This window comes from Solanum pennellii, chromosome 3, assembly GCF_001406875.1.
Source record: "Solanum pennellii chromosome 3, SPENNV200".
In the NCBI taxonomy this organism is placed as follows: domain Eukaryota; kingdom Viridiplantae; phylum Streptophyta; class Magnoliopsida; order Solanales; family Solanaceae; genus Solanum; species Solanum pennellii.
The window spans coordinates 38,324,114-38,345,091 of record NC_028639.1 but is presented as its reverse complement, the minus strand read 5'-3'; positions in this window follow the sequence as shown (position 1 = coordinate 38,345,091).

Sequence of the window (20,978 nt, the reverse complement as noted above, 5' to 3'; positions counted from 1 at the left end):
ACCCTAAGAGCAGCCTTATCTATGCATTAGTTACAATTCCTTCAACATAGGGAGCTTGAGGACCTTGGTGCATTGGAGGCATTTGGGGTACTTGAGGTTCTTGAGGTTGTAGAGGGGGAACCTGTTCATTCAATCCTCTTGGTCAACTATAGGAACTTGCTCTTTCCGGAGAGGAATTCTTTTGTTAGCTACTTCTCCCTCCTCCCTTTTAGCGGGTGTCCTTCTTGTATTCATGTCCTATAAACACAAGAGAAGATATTGAGAAGAGGAACATATTTAATTCCACTCTATGGCACGACACTAGAGAAATGAAGAAAAGTGAAACTTCTATCATCCTATAGCCTTTGACTCATGGGTGTGTCGCGATTCACACCGATGACCAAGAATCTACTATACGTGGCTTGTGAGACTTTTAGACCCTAAACTATTTCCCATAACCTTCTTCTCTGATACCAATTTTTTTACGACCCGCAAGTACACCCTCGAAGTTAGGGCAACCCTTGGGTCGGAACAAGGCGTTTTTGACCTCTCGGAGGTCTTACACAAGCCTCTTAGCACTCATTCAATACATAAAGTATGAAAAGTAATGCGGAATTTAAACTTTTCACAAGAATATAATAATAAGAAAAATATTATATAAATATAAAGGATAGTCTCATTGTCACAAACTAACTTAAAGACACGACAAAATGTCTTAGGGACACGACCCTTTACATTGAAAGAAAATACTTAATAAGTATTATATAAATCTTAAAGAAGAACTTAAAGAAACACAGACTATGCCCTCAAATGTATAAGGACATACTTAGTCTTGAGAGAGTTGATTCCCAAGCTTTGCCTTCTACCCTTCAACTCGTCCCCAACCTATACTTATAGAGTATAGAAAAGTATGGGATTAGTACAAACAACTACTATGTATGGCATATGCAAAATCAAGCAAAAAGGGAACAATTTAGATGAAACATAGAAGTGATGTTATTTTAATAAAATATTTCATGAATTAAGTCACAAGACATTATATAAAACCATCATCTGGCACATAATGCAAGACATCCATTTTTTTAAACATAAAAGCATACTTAAAGTGGACCAAAAATTACACATGAACTACTCCTATCCTAGGTTGTCCAAAGGCTTCTTTGAGTAAGACATAAGGAGATTTCCCATACAATCTCCTCAATACCTACTAAAGAGATCCTTAAGACTACTAGGGATAGGATTACTTCATTACATATACACATGTAACCATTCAATATCAATGACAATATAGAAACATACATATACTTAGGAACTTCACATAAGAACCATCTTCCAAGAAAACCTCCAATTTACATTTGGTGCAGTGTGAAAGTAGAATCCCATACTACCACTTCCACTTGATGCTCCTTAGGAATAACCTTAGAATAGGCACATTACATATATCACATACTAAGATTTCATCATACAACTCTTAACATCAACATGCTTCGTTAACATTTAACATAATGTCACATTACTCTCATTTATATCATATCATGAACCATTCATACATTTCATGTAAGCAAACACCAAGACTCCCTCAAAATGTCTACTTGTGCAATATACAATTCCCCATCTACCCTAAGTAGTATACACTTAAGAAGACTTAGTTCATTTGAATACAATTGTAAGGGCTAGCTTTAACCGACATAGAACGTGAGAGCTTGACATGGAATCCTGGTACTACCCTTACCAAATGAGGGACCCTACTTGCCTAAGGTAGGGTCATATTATTTAGCTTTACATGGGTTCTCAAATATCTACATCTATGCGGGCGCATACTTAAGGGATAAGGAGATTGCTACTAAGTAACTCACTCTCTACGAATGAAGAGCACCCATCTAAAGAGGTTCATTGCATACAACATATCTACTCACACAGTGTACCCACCCGTTCATCAAATCCTTGCGATACTAAGCATAACTCCCCCACAGAGTCTTAAACATCTATTGACAATAGGTTAAGAGATACTATTGAACACCCCTTCTCAACTCATGAACGGTATCTAACCTCCCACCTATCTAGGAAAGCTTTTTTTGGAATAGAGAGGCTGTTACTAAACACTTCATCTCTACTCACGAAGAGTGTTCACCAAAAATCCCCCTTGTTCATACTTAGGAATAGTAGGGATTGTCTGAACACTTCATATCCGCTCACGAAGAGTGTCCACCCTACAATCTACCATTTTCTTACATTAACATCATTCATGCATTCAAGTGTGTGTGTGAGTACACGTGATCACACATTTCACATAATGACAACTATTCATAACATTGACTTCTAGACATGCTCAACTCAAATTTATCACAATTCACACATTATCATACTTCACATATCACATACATACTTTTTTAGACAAAAATCCCTCAAGATACTTATTTCAACCTTCTACACATAGCATGCGTACACATATTAAAATCATTGCTTCACTTCACATATCATTCCTACAAGGCCATTAACACAATACAAATATATCTTCATAAACTTTTAGTAAACACCGCCACCAAAGGTGAACCATACCACTCAAGAGCATTTTATAATAAGGACTAAACAACATAGGAAACTTACCATTCACCTAAGCTTTCACCACCTACACACAATTTATACAATAATCCATTGTAAAATATTCCTTAGGGAAGTATCTAAAACACAATAAAACCACCAAGAAATAGTAACATTAAAATTATCTAGTCATGCTCATACAACCAATTTCATAAGCCAAAAGTTGATAAAAAGAATTGAAATGATTCCATTGGCGTTTTGACATTCAAATCATCATTTAAATATAAGAACAACTCATTTTATTAAATAAAACATTTTCATGCAAAGACCCACACTTAGAGCTAAGGAATAAAGAAGTTTGAAGTTTGAAATCCTTTTTGAAATCGCTTTCAAATCGCTTCTTAAATGAAATAAGGTTCAAGGATAAAATACCATACCTTAATATGAAGAAACCCATGAAATTTGGTGAAGAAAACGTGATAAACTTGGTTCTCCTCCTTAGAGCTTGAAGCTTCTTCACTGGACGTTTTTGGAGAAATTTAATTTGGTCTTTAGGGTTGGAAATGATGGGTTAAATGAGGTTTAAAATTACCTAAATCAGTCCACAAACGATCCCCCCAAAGTTCCCAAAAGACCCCCATACCATTTGGACCCTTTTCCAACTTGAAATTTAACTTAAAAATGTTGTGGCCAAATCTGGGAGTTGGCAGCGCGTCACGAGGCAAGCTCCATATTTTTGCCTCTCAAAATTTCTGAAGCATTAGACCTCGTTTCAAGGGCGTGTCGCAAGGTGGGGCTTTAGATCCTGCCCCTACACGCTGCCCTGGGCAACTTCATGTCCAATGTTTGAGTTATCTTTAGGGAACCTTAGGGTGGTCCACGGGGCATCGTTCTTGGATGTTACGACCCTTTGAATGTCACTCTATTCATAAGAACCATTGGGACTCAATTTCACTATCAAAAAATCCCCCAAAATTTCACTATAAAACACTAAGACGCACTAGTTCAACTTCGACTAGTTTTCGGACGTCTTGAGAGTTTTACTTATAAACGCTCCCAAACATTACGAACTGACTTCTAATTCTATAATATACTATTTTAATAGATTATTACCTTAAGAACACATGTTATTCTCTAGTTTCACCTATTGCCTTTTTAGGGCATAACATGTCCCTATTTTGAAATGAGAAGATATCAATATGGACTTCGTTGTAATTTTTCCCTTTACACGGAGGAAAAATGATTCCATGTGGGTTATTGTTTATAGATTGACGAAATATGACCATTTTATCCCTGTCAAATCTACTTATTTAGTGGAGGAATATGCTAAGTTTAACCTTAATGAGATTGTGAGTTTACATGGGATCCCATTGTTAATCATCTCGTATAGAGGTGCCTAATTTACTTCTCGTTTTTTTGAGGTCTTACCAAAAAAAGGTCTAGGTACTCAAGTGAAACTTAGTACTTCTTTTCATACTCAAAAGGATAACAAAGCGGAACACATCCTCCAAACCCTAGAAGATATGTTGAGGGCTTGTGTCATTGACTTCAACGGTAATTATAATGATCATATACGGTTGATAGAGTCCTCCTATAATAATATATGCCGTTCAAGTATTTCTGTGACACCTTTTGAAGCACACTATAGTAGGATATGTAGGTCTCCAGTTGGGTTGCTTGAGTTTGGTGAGTTTTCACTTCTTTGTTCTGTGAAAGTCTATGTGTCTATGGAAAAAGTTCAAATGATAAAAGAATGGTTGAAGACATCCTATAGTCGAAAAAAATCTTATGTCCTCACCAGAAGAAGAGACATTGAATTTGAAATATTGGGTCTACTTGAAGATTTAACCCATGAAAGGGGTGATGAGATTTGGTAAAAAGGGGAACCTTAGTACCAGGTATGTGGGTCCCTATGAGATATTGAAATGGGTCGAGAAAGTAGCCTATGAGTTAAATTTACCCACTGAATTAGCCCCGGATCACCGAGTATTTCATTTCTATATGCTGAAGAAATGTATATGTGACCCGGTGTTTACTATCCCTATTGAAGTGTTAGAGGTGAATGGAGAACCTTTCTTATGATGAGGTTCCAATTGAGATCCTATATCATCAAGTCAAAAATTTGAGGAATAAAGAGGTGGCCTCTGTAAAATTCCTAAGGAGAAACCATGTAGTTGAGGGTGCAACATAGGAGGCCGAGGCTGACATGAAGTTCTGCTACCCTCATCTCTTTCCTCCTACTCGTGGTCAAAGATGAGTTTACTAGTTCGTGTTAAAATAAAAATTATGAATAGTGTGGAACTTGGCTTGTTTTTCTAAGTAAGTGCATATATTTGTAAAGGTTTATGCTAAATGATTTATCATGGCAAATGTTCTCATCTTTAACTTGCACTCATATGTAATGTATATATTTTCCTTCATGAGATTGTAGTGAGCATGTTTGTTATTGTATTTAGAAGAAGAATTGCATGTTAACTTTTCATGTTCATTTTTGAGCACACATTGAAATTTAGAAGGTAGTTCTTCATTATGTGATACGAATTGGTAAGCTCTTCTATGTCATGAATTGTTAATTGAGTTGATATGTGTAATTCTTTGATTTTTTGTTGAATGGAGTTGAGTATTCGTCCTATGATCTATGACTCATGATTATATTCATGCTGTTGTTGATTGTTGGGATACTTGTATTGTCTCTTTTCTCTCCCTAAAAAAATTTTAGGTGTCATTCGGGGACAAATGCTCCTAAAGTGGGGGGGGGTTTAATGTGACACTCTCTGTCACATCCAGGTTTTACCCCCTAGATGTAACCGGCGTCGTCGTCCTCTTTGAGTATTAAGTCTAGCCTTTTATTCTCATGTCATTACATTCACATGTTGAAAATGCGGAAAAATTTAAAAGTTTTCAGTACATCTACTTGGATGTTTAGATAGATAGACCTCTACATACACACAATTTATATACGATCGAGTATACATATACCCTTTGTATAGGAAGGTTACATAGCCTTCTACTTTTATGGCACATACATATATATAAGATATATAGATACTCTGAAAGATTGTCACATCTCATACAATATAAAAGATCATCAAAATTTTGGCATAGCCCTACATCAAATGTAAAGAAGCCACATATAGGCTTATACAAGTCTCACACAAATGAAAGTTAAATGAACTTAAAAGTCTTAGAAAAACAAAGGAACTTCATTGGCAAGATATAGGCATCACTCTCGAAAAGTGAGGACCTACCCCGTTGGATGATAGAGATTATCCAAGCCTTTTTCAAGTCGTGTCGAATGATTCTTCAACGACTGGAACCTAAAATGTTTGGAAAAAGGAAGAAAATGGGGTTAATACTCCACATGTACTAAGTATGAGATCATATGCACATATAAGAGCAAAATATGCTAAAGAGGGACGTTTAGTAAAAACATGCAATTTTACCCTTTAAAAATTCTAATACAAACTCAAGCAAGTCATAACAAACAAATAAACATGCTTACTAACTCATACATGTGATATATATCCCATCATACTTGAACCCATGATTTCCTACAACCCTATCGTCAAGGAATAACATCACAAGTATGAATAAGAGTCAATTATATTATAATAAGCAAGACAACTACCCATGAATCCTTATCAAGTCAATAAGTGCAATGACCAAGAAAATCCCAATAACTTACTCAATCAAGTAGCCTCAAACCATAATAAATTTCCAACTCCACATAATATAACATTTAGATATAAATTTCATCTTATTTTAACAATACAACTCTAAGACCTCGAAAATGACTTAGGTGAAGCTAGAGACTAAAATGTTTGTTGTGATGGTATAAGGTCCTAAAATTGTCAATAATGTTGTCTAGAGGCAGTGTCTAAGAGTTTAGGTGCATTTGAATTCAAACATCAAGGGACGACAGAGACGTTCGACGACTAAGTCACCTATGTGCCATATATGTACTTCAATGTATTTATATGTGATTAATGAGTATATAAGGTTTTTAAATGATTTATTATAGTCTATATAGGCATTATGTAAATTTTTATGAAGTTTGGAGGTAAAACATCCAATAACATCCATGACATTCGAAAGGTTTGCTTTGAAACGATCTTGTGTGTCTATGTATGTTTCGTTTAGTATTACGTGTTTGTCTTGGACGAAAATCATGTGGTAGGTCCTCAAATCGTATAAAAACATATTTGGGTAGGAAAAATACGGGTACGAATCCTAGTACAACCCACAAGGGGCCCTAAAGAATGATCCCGACATGGAGCTCAACAATGTCAAGCAGTGGCAGTCAACTGACCTAAATGATGGCCAGTCGATCAGGCGACGGACCGTCGATGGTTATCGTTGATGGAACCACTTGGGATGCAGGTTGAAGAGTTGCAGGAGCAACCCACGAGAACCCTTTGACAAGGCGCGGGTGACACCACGGACCGTCGATGTTGGCGTCGATAGTGCTGCCTGTTTTCCAGCCAGCTTTCTGTTAAGTTGAGGGGTGAAGTTGTAAAATTATCCCAAGTCTTATAAAGTGTGAGTACGGTCTTTTTGAGTGTTTATGGGTATTTTAAGAGTGTATAAGTCATTAAACTCTCATTATAACCCTAACACCTAAATAAAAACACATTCCCTCCAAAAGTTCCTCCTAAAACCTCCATGTGAGTTCAAAGTGAAGATGGAGCTTGAAGATGGTTCTTCAATGGAGTTTATTCTTCAATTTTCATTGGTTTCTTCTAATAAGGTATGGGAGTTCTTTATATAAGGCATGATATTAACTTAGATCAAATTTCAAAGATGATTTTCAAAGATATTAGAAAGATGAAAAGTCCAATTTCTACTCTTAAGTCTTGGGTTCTTGCATAAATGGTTTTTAAACATTCAGATATGATATTATTGATGTTTAATTAATGTTTCCTATGAAATTCTCCATGATCCCTTGATCTTCACGAATCTCTCACTTTAACTAAAATATGGGTTATTTGGTCATTGTTTGAGATTGATGAATTAATGTGTAGAATGTTATGCGCTTTTGATTCATGTATAGAATATGGTTAATTGGTTTATAGGCTATTTCAATTTGATCAACTGAATATTGTACATTCTTAGATCTATTGAATATTAAGATTATTAAATTGATATGGAATTAAGGTTTATGAATTCTAATGATGTTTCATATAGGCTTTTGATTTACGTAATGATTATAGTAAATTGATATCTAGGTTGCATTAGATTGATGAATATGTAGTAATTTGACCTAGTTTCTTCAATATATTTTTAATTATGTTAAATTGTTTGTTATGGCCATGGGTAAGTGCCTTATGATATCAAATTGGATGATTTATCTTTGAAATCGAAGTTGTAAGATTGAGTGGGGGTATGGTACCCTAATTCCTATTATTTTCTGTTAATTAGACATTAATTATGTTTTAATTGGTATGGTCCACTTATGGTGGCGGTACTATGTGAATTGATGTGGCCTAGTCGTCACTACTTGAAGTATCATGATGATTTGTATGGTTGATATTATGTGAAATATGAGCATATATATCCATATGTTAAGTAGTGTGGAAGTATGTGTTCTTTCTATGTATGTTCGGAAATCATGTAAATTATGACTATGTACTTCTATGTGTAGTCTTAGGGTTGATACCTGACTATACAAGTCTATAATGGTTATATAGATAATGATATGATAGTGGAAAGGATGACTTAAAGATGATAATAGTTATTCCTAAGTTACTTCAGAATGACATGTAATACTTGTTAAAGTGAAGTATATGGTGTGTTATCTTGGTTAACTTGTGTCCCTTGCTTGATGTATGTATGAAAGTGAATATGTGATCTCTTGACTTAAGATGCTAAAGCCTCTTATTTTGAACGTATGAATGATATGTGACCTTGAATGATGTTAAGAAGGTCTCTTATGTGAAACCTTGAACCTAATGGTAAGGTCATTAATGTTGAAGTTGAAAGTCGTAATGGTATCTTTCAAGTAAAGGAATGATAGACTTAAGGTTAATTGGATGAAACGATATCATATTAATCCTTAGGAAAGTCATCATGAGCTTGTTGTCTCCATTTGAAGGTAGCCCTAGAGTACCTCTTTGGTAGGCAAAATGTGATTGGGTTATGAACATGATATAGAACCCAATTGTATGAACATTTAATGTGAATTAATCTATGAGAACAAAGGCTAGCACCGAGTGAGTATGGTAAGGGAAGTAGTTCTAGTTAAGAATGAGACTAGAATACAAAGCATGCCCTTAATATTCCTTAACCATGTGCCTACATGGGATGTGTCCAAGTTCTACCCTTTGCAAGTAGAACACCCTCATTGGAGTAGGTTAGAACTCCAGATTCCATGTCTAGCTATCATGGCCTATGTAGGTTAATGCCTATTCTCATCATATGGGATATGTATTAGCATTTGAGAAGTTCTATGAAGTTTAGGTGGTGGTATGGGATGCTATCTAGACATTGCACAATAAGCTTTGAAGATATTCGTTGGAGTCCTTTGTTCTTCTCTAAAACCATTACATGAATGTCCTCTATGTGATGAATAGGTTTTAAATGAACTAATGGATGTAATGACTTAAGTTAAGAAAGTATGTTAAAATGAATAAGTACTTATCTGGAGTTTATGGGTTTCATTCAATTACGAAATTGAAGTGATGGATTGAGTTGTTAGAGTATTATTAGGGTTTTATTGAGTAGATTTACATGTAATTCAACTTGTATATGATAATTATTGATGGTTTGGTCAAATTGAAGAACATGATCCTCTATCCCTAACTCTAGGTAGTGAGCTTTACCTATAATGTATGTTGATCATTCAATTGAGTTGGTTGTTGATTAGATTACTATCCTATGGTGCTATTATGGTAAAATTAAGATTAACTATAGGCCTATTATGCTAGTTCTTGAGATGTAATTTAGGTTATGAATTTTAATGTTAAATTAGCCTATGTATCTTGTCTCAAGTTGTATTCTAAAGATGAATTGTGTTATAGAGATGCAATTGTCTTTGTTATTCTATTGACTATCATTGTGTTATGATGTTACTCCCCAAGGTGGGTTGAGTTAGGGGTTGATGGTAAGACCTTGATAATAGACTATGAGAAAGACTTGGTAAGTCTTAGAATCTTTATCTTTACTTCAAATTGTGATTAATTGTTGTTAAACTATGATATTACATTGAAGCACGCCTTTTATTAAGATTATAGGAAGGTATGATGTTGAATTGAAATGTCAAGACTATGTTGTGAGGTTGATTAAGGTGTATGTTCTATAAGGATGGTGAAAACTATCAATGTGCCTTAAAATGTTATAAAATGCTAAAGGGTTGACCTCACTTATATGAATTGTGATGAAAGGATTAAATCACACAATTCTTATTGATCTATTGATGATAATGATTATACAAGGGGTAGACCCTATGTCCTAAATTAAGATACGATTGATAATTAATGGCTTAAAGACATTTCAAAAAGGGACTGTAGCTTAGCACCGAGTGAACTAGATAGAGGAGTGCCCATTCCCACATAGGGAAGGAGGAGCACTACATCACTCTTGAGATTGGAGATCATAATGCATGGCACATAAAGAGGATCCCAACTAAATCTCCTAGTTTTTAAGATATGTTGGCCCATAGGAATACTAGGTAGTGGATCCATATAGTTTCTATGTTTTATGTTTTCGTACTACCTTCGCAATTAGTCCACCTTCTTTCGGTGTAGGGTTTTATGACCCCGGATTCCACACTAGCTCATGTGGTCTATATCGGTTAGGGAAAGATGTTCCCAAAAGTTAAAATTAATTAAACCGGTTTAACTCTAATCTGGATAACGTAAGAGGTCTAGCTTAGTTTAGGTAGGGTAAGGGACTCTACCTAGACATTGCACTAGTTAGTCTTGAGGCGAGTCTTAGGAGGAGATTCTGGTCTTATGCAAGCCCTTACATATCATTCATCGCATAAATATAGTGAAAAGTAGTGCGGAATTAAAACTTTTTCACAAAACATAACATAGTCTTTAAAAATCACTTCCATATAAAGATATAGGAAATACTAAGTGTAAATCTCATCAAACATAAGACACGAGAATACTTGGGGCACTGCTCATACTTAAAAATATAGAAACACTTAGTTTATTATAATGTATGTACATGGATTAGTACAACCGCATGTACTATATATGGCATACTGCATAAAAATTATGAAAACGCATATTTAGTAGAAATATCCATCTTTTCATTGAAAAATCAAATTCTAATCATAAGAACAACATTTAACAACTTAGAAACACATACGATAACATTTAAACAAAATATCATAATTTTAGAGATCACTTCACAATAACCTCATTCACTGTTACAGTAAAGTTGATTATCTTCACCTTAGACATCTCTTAGTATGTATCATCCCACTGAAAGCTATCCTAAGACTCACTTATGCAAAACAAGGAGAGACCGCCCATAAAACCTCTCTAGGAATTCCCAAATGATCCTCAAGACTACTTAGGATGAGTCACATACACACTTACAAGACATCAACATATCAACATATAGATAATATGACATTTCCTCATCAAAGGCTATCAAAAGACTTACATAATTAAATCAAGAAGATAATGTCCATGATTGACCTCTTCAAGACTACCTAAGTAATCCTTAAGACTTCCTAAGTTCGGATCAACTCCACATAATCCACATCTTCCCTAACTAGAGTCATGCATAAGACTCATCTAGGTATGATATGAAATGACCATTCCTATGACCCCTTCACACCTTAATTAGACAACCCTTAACTACTCTACATAATTACTTATTCTATTTACGTACTTTATAACATAGGTCATTAGTTCATTAGTTCATTAAGACTCATACATCACATAAAGGACATTCAAGTAATGGTCTTAAACAAGACCTAGGGACTCTAATTAACACCTTCAAAGCCTATTGTGCAATGTCTAAATAGCGTCCCATACCACTACCTAAACATCATAGGACTTCTCTAATGGTAGTAAGTATCCCACATGATGATAATAGGCAATAACCGTCATAGAACATGATAGCAAGACATGGAATCCGAAGTTCTAACCTACTCCGATGAGGGTGTTCTACTTTCCAATGGTAGAACATAGACACATCCCATGTAGGCACATGGTTAAGGAATATGAAGGGCATGATTTGTAATCTAGTCTCATTCTTAACTAGAACTACTTACCTTACCATACTCATTCGGTGCTAGCCTTCATTCTCATAGAGTAATTCACACTTAAGGTTCACATAAAAGGGTTCCACAACAACTTCATAACCCAATCACATTTACCCTACAAAAAGAGGTCCTCTTATGGCTACCTTCCAATGGAAACAAGAGGATCATGATGACTTTCCTAAGGATTAATATGATACAGTTCCAACCAATAAACCTTAAGTCTATCATTCCTTTACTTTTAAGGATACCATTACGGCTTACGACTTTAACATTCATAACCTTACCACTAGGTTCAAGGTTTCACATAAAAGACCCTCTTTACCTTCACTTAAGGTCACATGTCATTCAAACATTCAAGACTAAGAGCTTTAACATACTAGGTCAAGACATCACATATCTATAATCATATATACATCAAGTAAGGGACAAAAGTCAACAAAGATATGACACCACATACTTCACTTTAACTCATAATACATGCCATTCTATAAACATTTTAATATAACCATATCATCTTCAATTAATACAATAAACTGTCAGAAAAATCATCAATTTGACCAAAATAGACTCATATAGTCATGTGGGAAAAACCAATACTCAATTCTAAGACTTTACACACAAGGTGAAAGTCATAGTCTAACATTATCACCTACAAACATTAATAGAACACATATACATTCACATTGCTTAACATGTAGATAGATATCGTCATACTTCACATAATCAACTAGACAAATAATCACATTACTTCAAGTAGTGCCGCCAAGGCCATATATCATCATATTGCATAAAGTAATGCCGACAAGGCCACGTCAATTGCAAGTAAAGCACATAACACCGTCACCATAAGTGGACCATACTGATTAAAATATAATTGAAGTTTAAACAACATAAAAATAAAAAATAGTGAAGCTTACCACCACAACATCCTCAACACCTCAAATCGATGCCAAATCAATCTATTCAAAATCATATGGCCCTTACAAATGACCATGATCAATAATTCAATGTAAAAACTATGATAATAAAGGAAAATAGGTCAATTCAATACAGATTGATCAATATAATACAACCTAGATATCTATTGAACACAATTCTTACATCATTAGAAAGCCCATAGAAATCTACACCATAATCTTACAACCTTAGGTCAAAATCAAGTAACCCATGACTTACTCAAAAGTTAGGGTTCATCCAATTCAAGGGTTCATAGGTAATTTAGGTTAAAATCATCAATACAATATAAATTGAATTATTTTTAAATGTTTAGAAATCATTAATGCAAGAAACCATTGAAGAATCATTAAATTGGACAATTCAACTTGAAAACTTTAGAAAACATCTTGAGAATTGGGGCCCCTTGATGAAGAGAGTTTCAAGGTTCAAAATTCATACCTTGATGAAGATAATTCTTCACTTTTATGAGGAATCTCTACTCAATTTTACTATAAGCCCTTCATATAGTTTTGACTCCAATGGAATTCTAGAGAGAATTCTAAGGGATTTGGGGTTTTGATATGGAAGAATGAAATACTTTAAGTGTTAAACACTTATATACATGTTTAAATACCAAAAGTACCCCTTAAGAACTTCCAATACTCTTATTTGGTAGTGGAATGAAATTACAACATCACCCCTCAACTTATAGTGAAGATGCGTGCAGGACAGACCCATAGACGGTTGGGACATCGACGGACTGTTTGTCCTCAAACGGACCATCCTGTCCTTCTATCGTTGAGATAAGAGACTCACCATGGGTCTCTTCCCTCCCAATACAAAGTATACACAAATAGCACCCAACGACGGGGCATTGGTTGGACCATGAGTTGTCGATTGCCTCCATCCTTTGGGGCTCCCTTGGATAGTCTTGGCACCACATTTTGGGCACTTCTTCAAGGACCTTGGATCGTCCTTGTGGATGTTTTCCTGTACGGTTCCAACCCAAATACAATCATATATGATTTTATCACCTGTCACATGAATTTCATCAAAAACAATCACGTTAAACTAGATTAAACATTCCTAGACACATAAGGTCATTTTAGGGCACATCTTTCGAACGTCATGAACGTTTGGCCTCCAAACTAAACGAAACTTAAAAAATGACTATATATACTATAATAACTAATTTAAAGACCTTATAACCTCATGAATCACACATAATCACATAGAACCGCATATGAGGCACATAGGTGACTTAGTCGTCGAACATCTTAGTCGTCCCTTGACGTATGACTTCCAATGCACCTCAATACCATATAATAGTCCTATTTAGGACCTTAGAAAATCAATACCAACATGTTAGGTTCTAGTTAACCTAAGTCATTTTCGGGGTCTTACACATGCACCTTGAGTTGTCTAGAGGCATAGGCTATTACGTTCCCATGTTGCATAAGAACACACCCAAAACCACTCGAGATACAACACAATATACCACAAAACCCTTGGTACCCTCTTGTAAAGCCAATACCGGTGTTGAGGTAAGCCTATCTTTAAAAATATGGAAGCTTCTATCACATGCCTCCAACCACTCAACTTGCACACTCTTTTGGGTCAAGGTAGTCAAAGGAGAAGCAATAGACCCAAAACTATCCACAAACCTCCTATCATACACGGCTAAACCCAAGAAACTTCTAATGTCGGTGGGAGTCAATCGTCTAAGCCAATTTCTTACCATCTCGATTTTCTTTGGATCAACCTCTACACCCTCACTAGAGATGATATCACCAAGAAACTCCAACAATCTCAACCAAAACTCACACTTGCTATACTTGGCAAATAGTTGTTCCTCCTTCAAGACATGTAAGAACAGTCTCAAATGAACCATGTGATCACTCTCATTTTTTGAATAAACCAAGATATCGTCTTTGAAGACAATCGCAAAGCGATCTAGGTAGTTTTGGAACACTTTATTCATCAGGTTCATAAAAGTTGTAAGGGAATTTGTGTGACAAAAAGACATCACCAACTTCTCATAGTGCCCATATCTAGTTAGAAATGTTGTTTCAAGTACATCCTAACCTCTCACCCTATGTTGGTGATACCTGGATCTCTATTAAACCTTAAAAAAGTAGCTAGCTCCGTAAATTTGATCAAAAAAGTCGTCAATTCAAGGGAGATTATACTTGTTCTTAATGGTAACTATATTGAGTTGACGAAAATCAATACACATCCTAAGGACGCATCCTTCTTCTTAACAAACAACAACGGAGCTCCCCATCGTGAAATACTATGTTGAAAAAACCCGTTATCTGTTAAATCTTTGAGTTGAAGATTAACTCTTTCAATTTTTCATGGGCCATCCATAAACGAGGGATTGAAATGGTATTCATATGGGTAATAAGTCAATACCAAAGTCAATATATTGCTCGGGAGGAATTATGGGCAAGTCATCAGGAAATACTTCTAGAAAGTCCTTCACTACGAGGACAGACTCAGTAGGAGGGATGTCGAATCAAGACCTTTAACCCTTTCAATATGGTAAAGACACCCTTTAGAGATACTTTACAATCTTTTAAACAAGAAATTACACCACCTCTAGGAATTGAGTTCCCCACCTTCCACTGTAAGACTAGTTCATTAGGAAAATTGAACTTAACCACTCCTGTTCCACAATCAATGGAAGTAAAACATGCACGAAACCAATCCATGCCCAAAATAACAACAAAATCGACCATATCAAGTTATATCAAATCCACACAAGTAACTCTATTGGGAAAATCAATAGTACAAATCCTAAAGACTCTTCTAGACACAACGGAGTCACCTTCCGGGGTCAAAATTTTTTTCTACAAGACAAATTACAAATGATAATGTAGCACCGGGATATAGTAAAGCATTAACATTTATAGAGAAGACTTGCAACATAGTGGTGACCACATCGGGGAACTCTTCTTGTTCACCTGTAGAGCGGAGAGCATAAAAGTGGTTCCTCTTTGGAGGTTCGGAACTAGACAACTTTATTGAGCTCACCCACTTCCCTTCCCTTGAATCCTCTCATTAGGACAATCCTTGACTTTATGGCCCTACTTTCCACAACTAAAAAATTTCCTGTCCCCACTATACATTCACCCAAATGTTTCTACCAAACTTGGAATAAGTTGGTTTATCACTTGGTTAATATTCACTTCTAACATTTTGGGACTTAGGGTTAGACACCCTATTCTTGGTGGTCTTAAGAAAGTTTGAAAGAACTTTGTTGGAACCCTCTTCTTGTACCTAGGCTTGTCTTGAATCTCAAGGCTACCCTTAAAAATACCCCGTTCATAAGACTTGTCCCTCTTAATCTCCCTATTTTTCCTCTTCAGTCTAGTCTTTTCAAATTTTTGAGCATGAACCATAAACCTAGACATATCCATGTTGTCATGCAGCATTGCCAAATGACACTGTTCAACCAAATCATTGGACACTCCCGTAACAAAACGACTCATTTCATCCCTTGGGTTAAAAAAAAAGAAGGAGCATACTTAGAAAATTTTGTGAATTTCAAGGAGTACCCTTGCACACTCATACATCCTTGACGAAGGTTGATGAATTCATCCACTTTGGCCTCCCTTTTGTCCCTAGGAAAGAAGCGATCAAGAAAAGACATTCTAAACACCTCCCAAGTGATAGAACCCCCCCCCACTCAAGTACCTATTGTCTCTCCATTGGGTGTGCCATGTTTGAGCCACATCCTTTTGTTCATAGGAATCGCGCTCGGCCTTTTCCTTCGATGTTAACCCATAGCATAAAGAATCTAGTAGACCTCATCAATGAAGTCTTTTGGATATTCATTCACTTTCGACTCGAAGAGCATAGGAGGGTTCATCATAGTGAAGTCCCTCAAACGGGAAGCCATGGTACTAGCATTTGGTTAAGCACGGGGTCCAACCTCCCGTTTGCTTGAGCCGTCATGGGTTGTGATTGAGAGGCTACCGGTTGTGCTTGGATAGTCATAGATTGAAACAAAGTTAAGAATGCCAAACTTATCTCTCCATCCCTCATAGGTGGAGGAATGAGCAGAGCTTGTTATTGAGGAGGCACTTTGTTCTCTTTTGGAGGGACTTGGTTACCTAGGGGAGGGAATCCCACATTAGCCATATATTTCTCCAGTCTTCTTGCAGCTGCACGTCTTGTAGTCATATTCTATATCAAAAAGAAAAGGAGTAAAATCAAGGGGACACATAGAGTTGCAACTCTCAAGGCACGACTTTCAAAGTTACCAATAAGTGAGAATTCCAAAACGTCATGTAGCCTTTCATTCATAAGTGTGTCGTGCTTCACACCCATGAACAAAACTTTACGTAAACGTTGTTCAATAAGATATCAATACCATGAATTCTTAACCTTATGCTCTGATTCCAAGTTTATAACGACCGGGGAGCACCCCCTAGACGTTACCACCGTCGTCGTCCTCAAAGAAGACTAAGACTAGCCTCTTATAATCCATCCTTAAATTTCATAGGTCAAAAAGTGCAGAAAATTAAAACTTTTCGTTCATAACTATATAGTGAAGTTTACATCGACCTCTCACATACTACATGTGGAGAATACTTAGACTTTTTGCATATGAAGCATGTATATGCTTCTCATTTTGACTACATAGGACACATCGGAACTAGTATAATATTTCATCTCATATTTAAAAATATAAACGAGTACAAATCATTGACATAGCTTAAAGAAAATAAACATGCTAATATAGGATTACATCAATATCCAAATAACAAAGGAAAGAACAATGTCTTTGCGAAAATATAAGTCCAAAGCTAGAATGTAGAAATATGTAACATCCCCGAACGGAGGACCTACAAACACATGGAGAAAAGATTCCAAGTCATCTTCAATTTGCCTTCTAGGAACTAAATGGACGGAATATACATATTTGTAGAAAACATAGAAATATGGGTAGTACACAACTTGTACTATGTATGGAAACCATAAGCACATAAAATATTGAAATCATGCTTAAAGGGACATTTGTTCAAAACATGCTAATTTACTTTGTAAAACCTTTATGCACATTCAAGAACACATCTGAACCAATAATCACATATTCATCAAGACAAGACCACATATAATATAAGACAAACATCATCACGTAAAGTCAAGTCAACAAGTAGAGTAGCACATTAAAGCATATAACCACAACAAAGCATGTATATGAGTTCATAACATTACAACATATACAAGACCAGTGCCCATAATCCTTTAAAAAGATTACAATTACAATGATCAAGTGAATTTCCATAAACCCTCATAACCAAGTAAACACAACAACGAATCACAAGCAATATCCAACTTCATATCCCATTGCATCATAAGTAATCATAATCATATTTAATATTAAAACCAATAACATGTTCATAAGTGAACCCAAAATCAAATAGGTCATCTACATGTAAATTCAACATATACCTATCTTTTACATTATAAGAACACAAGAACAACTTTTTATGATTTCTCTCAAGGAAACTAGTGCAATGTATAGGTAGAGCCCCATATCCCTACATAGAATAAGTCAAACCCTTTAAGTCACCCTATTTAATGTTCACTTCATTACATCATTTTACATTCGAAAAAAATTGCCTTAATCGACATAGACCAAATGAGCTAATGTGTGGAATCCGGTGTCATGAAACCGTGCACCAAAAGAACGTGGAATACTTGCATAGGTAGTACCAAAATATGAACATAGCATTCTAGGTGGATCCACTAGCTATTATTCCTATGGATGCAAACATTGCTCAAAAACTAGGGGACATATTATAGACCCTATTTATGCACAATTGCATTGTAATCTCTATCTCATTGTGAACCTACCTTCCCATATTAGGAAGGGACACCTCTCATAACAAGTTCACTAGGTGCTATGTTAATGTACCATTTTGAAATGTTTTTAAAACTTTATTAATCATCATATATTAGTATAGTACACAGGAGACTAACCCCTTATATATTCATAACATTATTATATTAGGAATTGCATGAGAACTTCCTTTAAATACAACCCTTGTATATGAGATTAACGCATTATCCTCATCATGTCATAGTAAGAAACATAAGTCATTCAAATCAACATGATATCATTACACCTTAATCATAATTTCACAATTCATATAATAAAGACATTTAAATTACATTCATCATAAATGTAACACCCTAAAACAAACTAAGATGAACTAGAGCTTCGTGAATATTTATTGAGTGGAATATAATTTAAAATTAGTTATATTGATGATATTAGGCAGTGTATGATGTTTATTTAAGTTTGAAGTTCAAACGACCATGAACGTTCACGATGTTCGTAAAATGTTCCTTAGAGAGTGCTTGTGTGTCTTGGTGTGTTTAAGTGAGTATTATGTGTTCGTTTTGCTTAAAATTGATGTGGGATGTTCCTAAAAACAACATTACTTAGTATAGGGGTTCAACGTCCGGGTAAGAATCCATCTAGGACCCACGAGGGGCCCTAGAAAAGGACGCCAACTCTAAGACAAAAACTGCCAAAACAGTGTCAATCAACGAGCCTGTCGACGACCAGTAGACCAGACGACGGCTCGTCGACCTGGTCTGTTGTTTGTACATTAGTGCCTTTAGGTTTGACAATTTCAGACCAAAACAACTAGCACTCATCAACGGTCCGTCGTTGAGAGGCATCGATGGGGGTCTATCAAAAGCTTTCTAGTCTGCTGCCAGCTTGGGGTGTTTTTTTTTAAGTTCACCTCAAGTATTTTATGACCCTAGGATGATATTTTTAGGGTTTTAAAGTTATATAACATTAGTTTTAAGTCTTATACCTAGGCAAGACCCCTCACTTCAAATATTCAAACTCCCTCTCTAAAGAAAACTCTCTCAAAGTCACTATTGGAGCTAGGACTCAAGAAGGTCAAGAAGGGCTTGTTTGTGCGTGATTATTCATAAAATCATTGGGATTTATTACATTTGAGGTATGTTAGTCATCCTTGAACACTCTTCCATTCAAGGAGTAATTTATAGATGATTTTCAAAAAGGGTTTTCAAACTCGATCTTCTTCTACTTTTGATTCTAAGCATGGTTGTTCATGTTAATTTTTTTTAATGAATTAAATAAGTTTATTCTAGTATTAAGTGATGATTTTAATTTCAAAATATTAATGAACTCATGTTTATGCATATTTCCAACTTTGGTCTTAAGAAAAGGGTTAAATAAACATGATTGTGTAGTCTTTGAACTTTGTTTTCCATATGTTGTTATTATGGATTGTCTACTGCCCTAAGGGCCATATTATGATGAAATATTGATGAATTCATTATAGTTGATGAAATATTGGTTAAGTGGTGAGTTGGTTTTATGGTATATCTCTTATTATGAAATTCTCTTGAGTTGTATGGTCCACCTTCTTGGTGGCGGTTTTTATTTGTTATATTTGGTTATGTCTCGTATGTATTGTGAGTAGGTCTTTGAAGGTATAGTGTGTGAAATGAATTGAAAATGACGAGGTTCATTTTGATGTGCATTTTGAAGCTTAAATTTTATATTTGTCTAGATTGTGCCTAAATGAAGTAAATGCATATGATTGGGCATGTTAAAGTGTATAATATGATGAATGAAGGTCTAAGAATGTATATAATTGAATGTAATTGAAATTCTTGTGTAAAAGTTGTTCACACATGTACACAAACTCAAACTTTAATGAACGAATGTAGCTAAGTTAAGTCAAAACGGGAAATTTTTGGGTGAACACTATTTGTGAGTTGAGAAGAAGTGTTCAGTAGCAACCTCACTATTCAAAAGATCTTTGTAATGTAGGTTGGAGGATGGATACCTTTAGTGAGTTGAGATGTGGTGTCCAAAAAATAACCTTGACCTTTAGTAGCGAATGTTGAGAATCCGTGGGGATTTATTCCTACCACCTAGAGGATATGAAGAAGAGGTTGTTACACTTCGCGCGTTGAGATGTTGTATTCCAATGTACTTCTTGAGATGATTACTCCTCATTAGTAGAGAATGAGTTAATTAATAGCAGTATCCTTATCCCTTAACTTTGCGCCCGCATAGGTGTAGCTATTGGGAAAGCCATGTAAAAGCTAAAAAGTAAGACCTCACTCTAGACAAATGAGGGGCCTTTCTTCGATAAGTGAAGTATCGGGATTCCGTGTTTATCTCTTGTGGTGTATGTATGTTAGGCTAGCTCCTACAAAAGTAATGAATGTGCTAAGTCTTCAAAAAGAGTGTGCTACTTAGGGTAATTAGTGGAGTGTGACGCTATTTATCCAT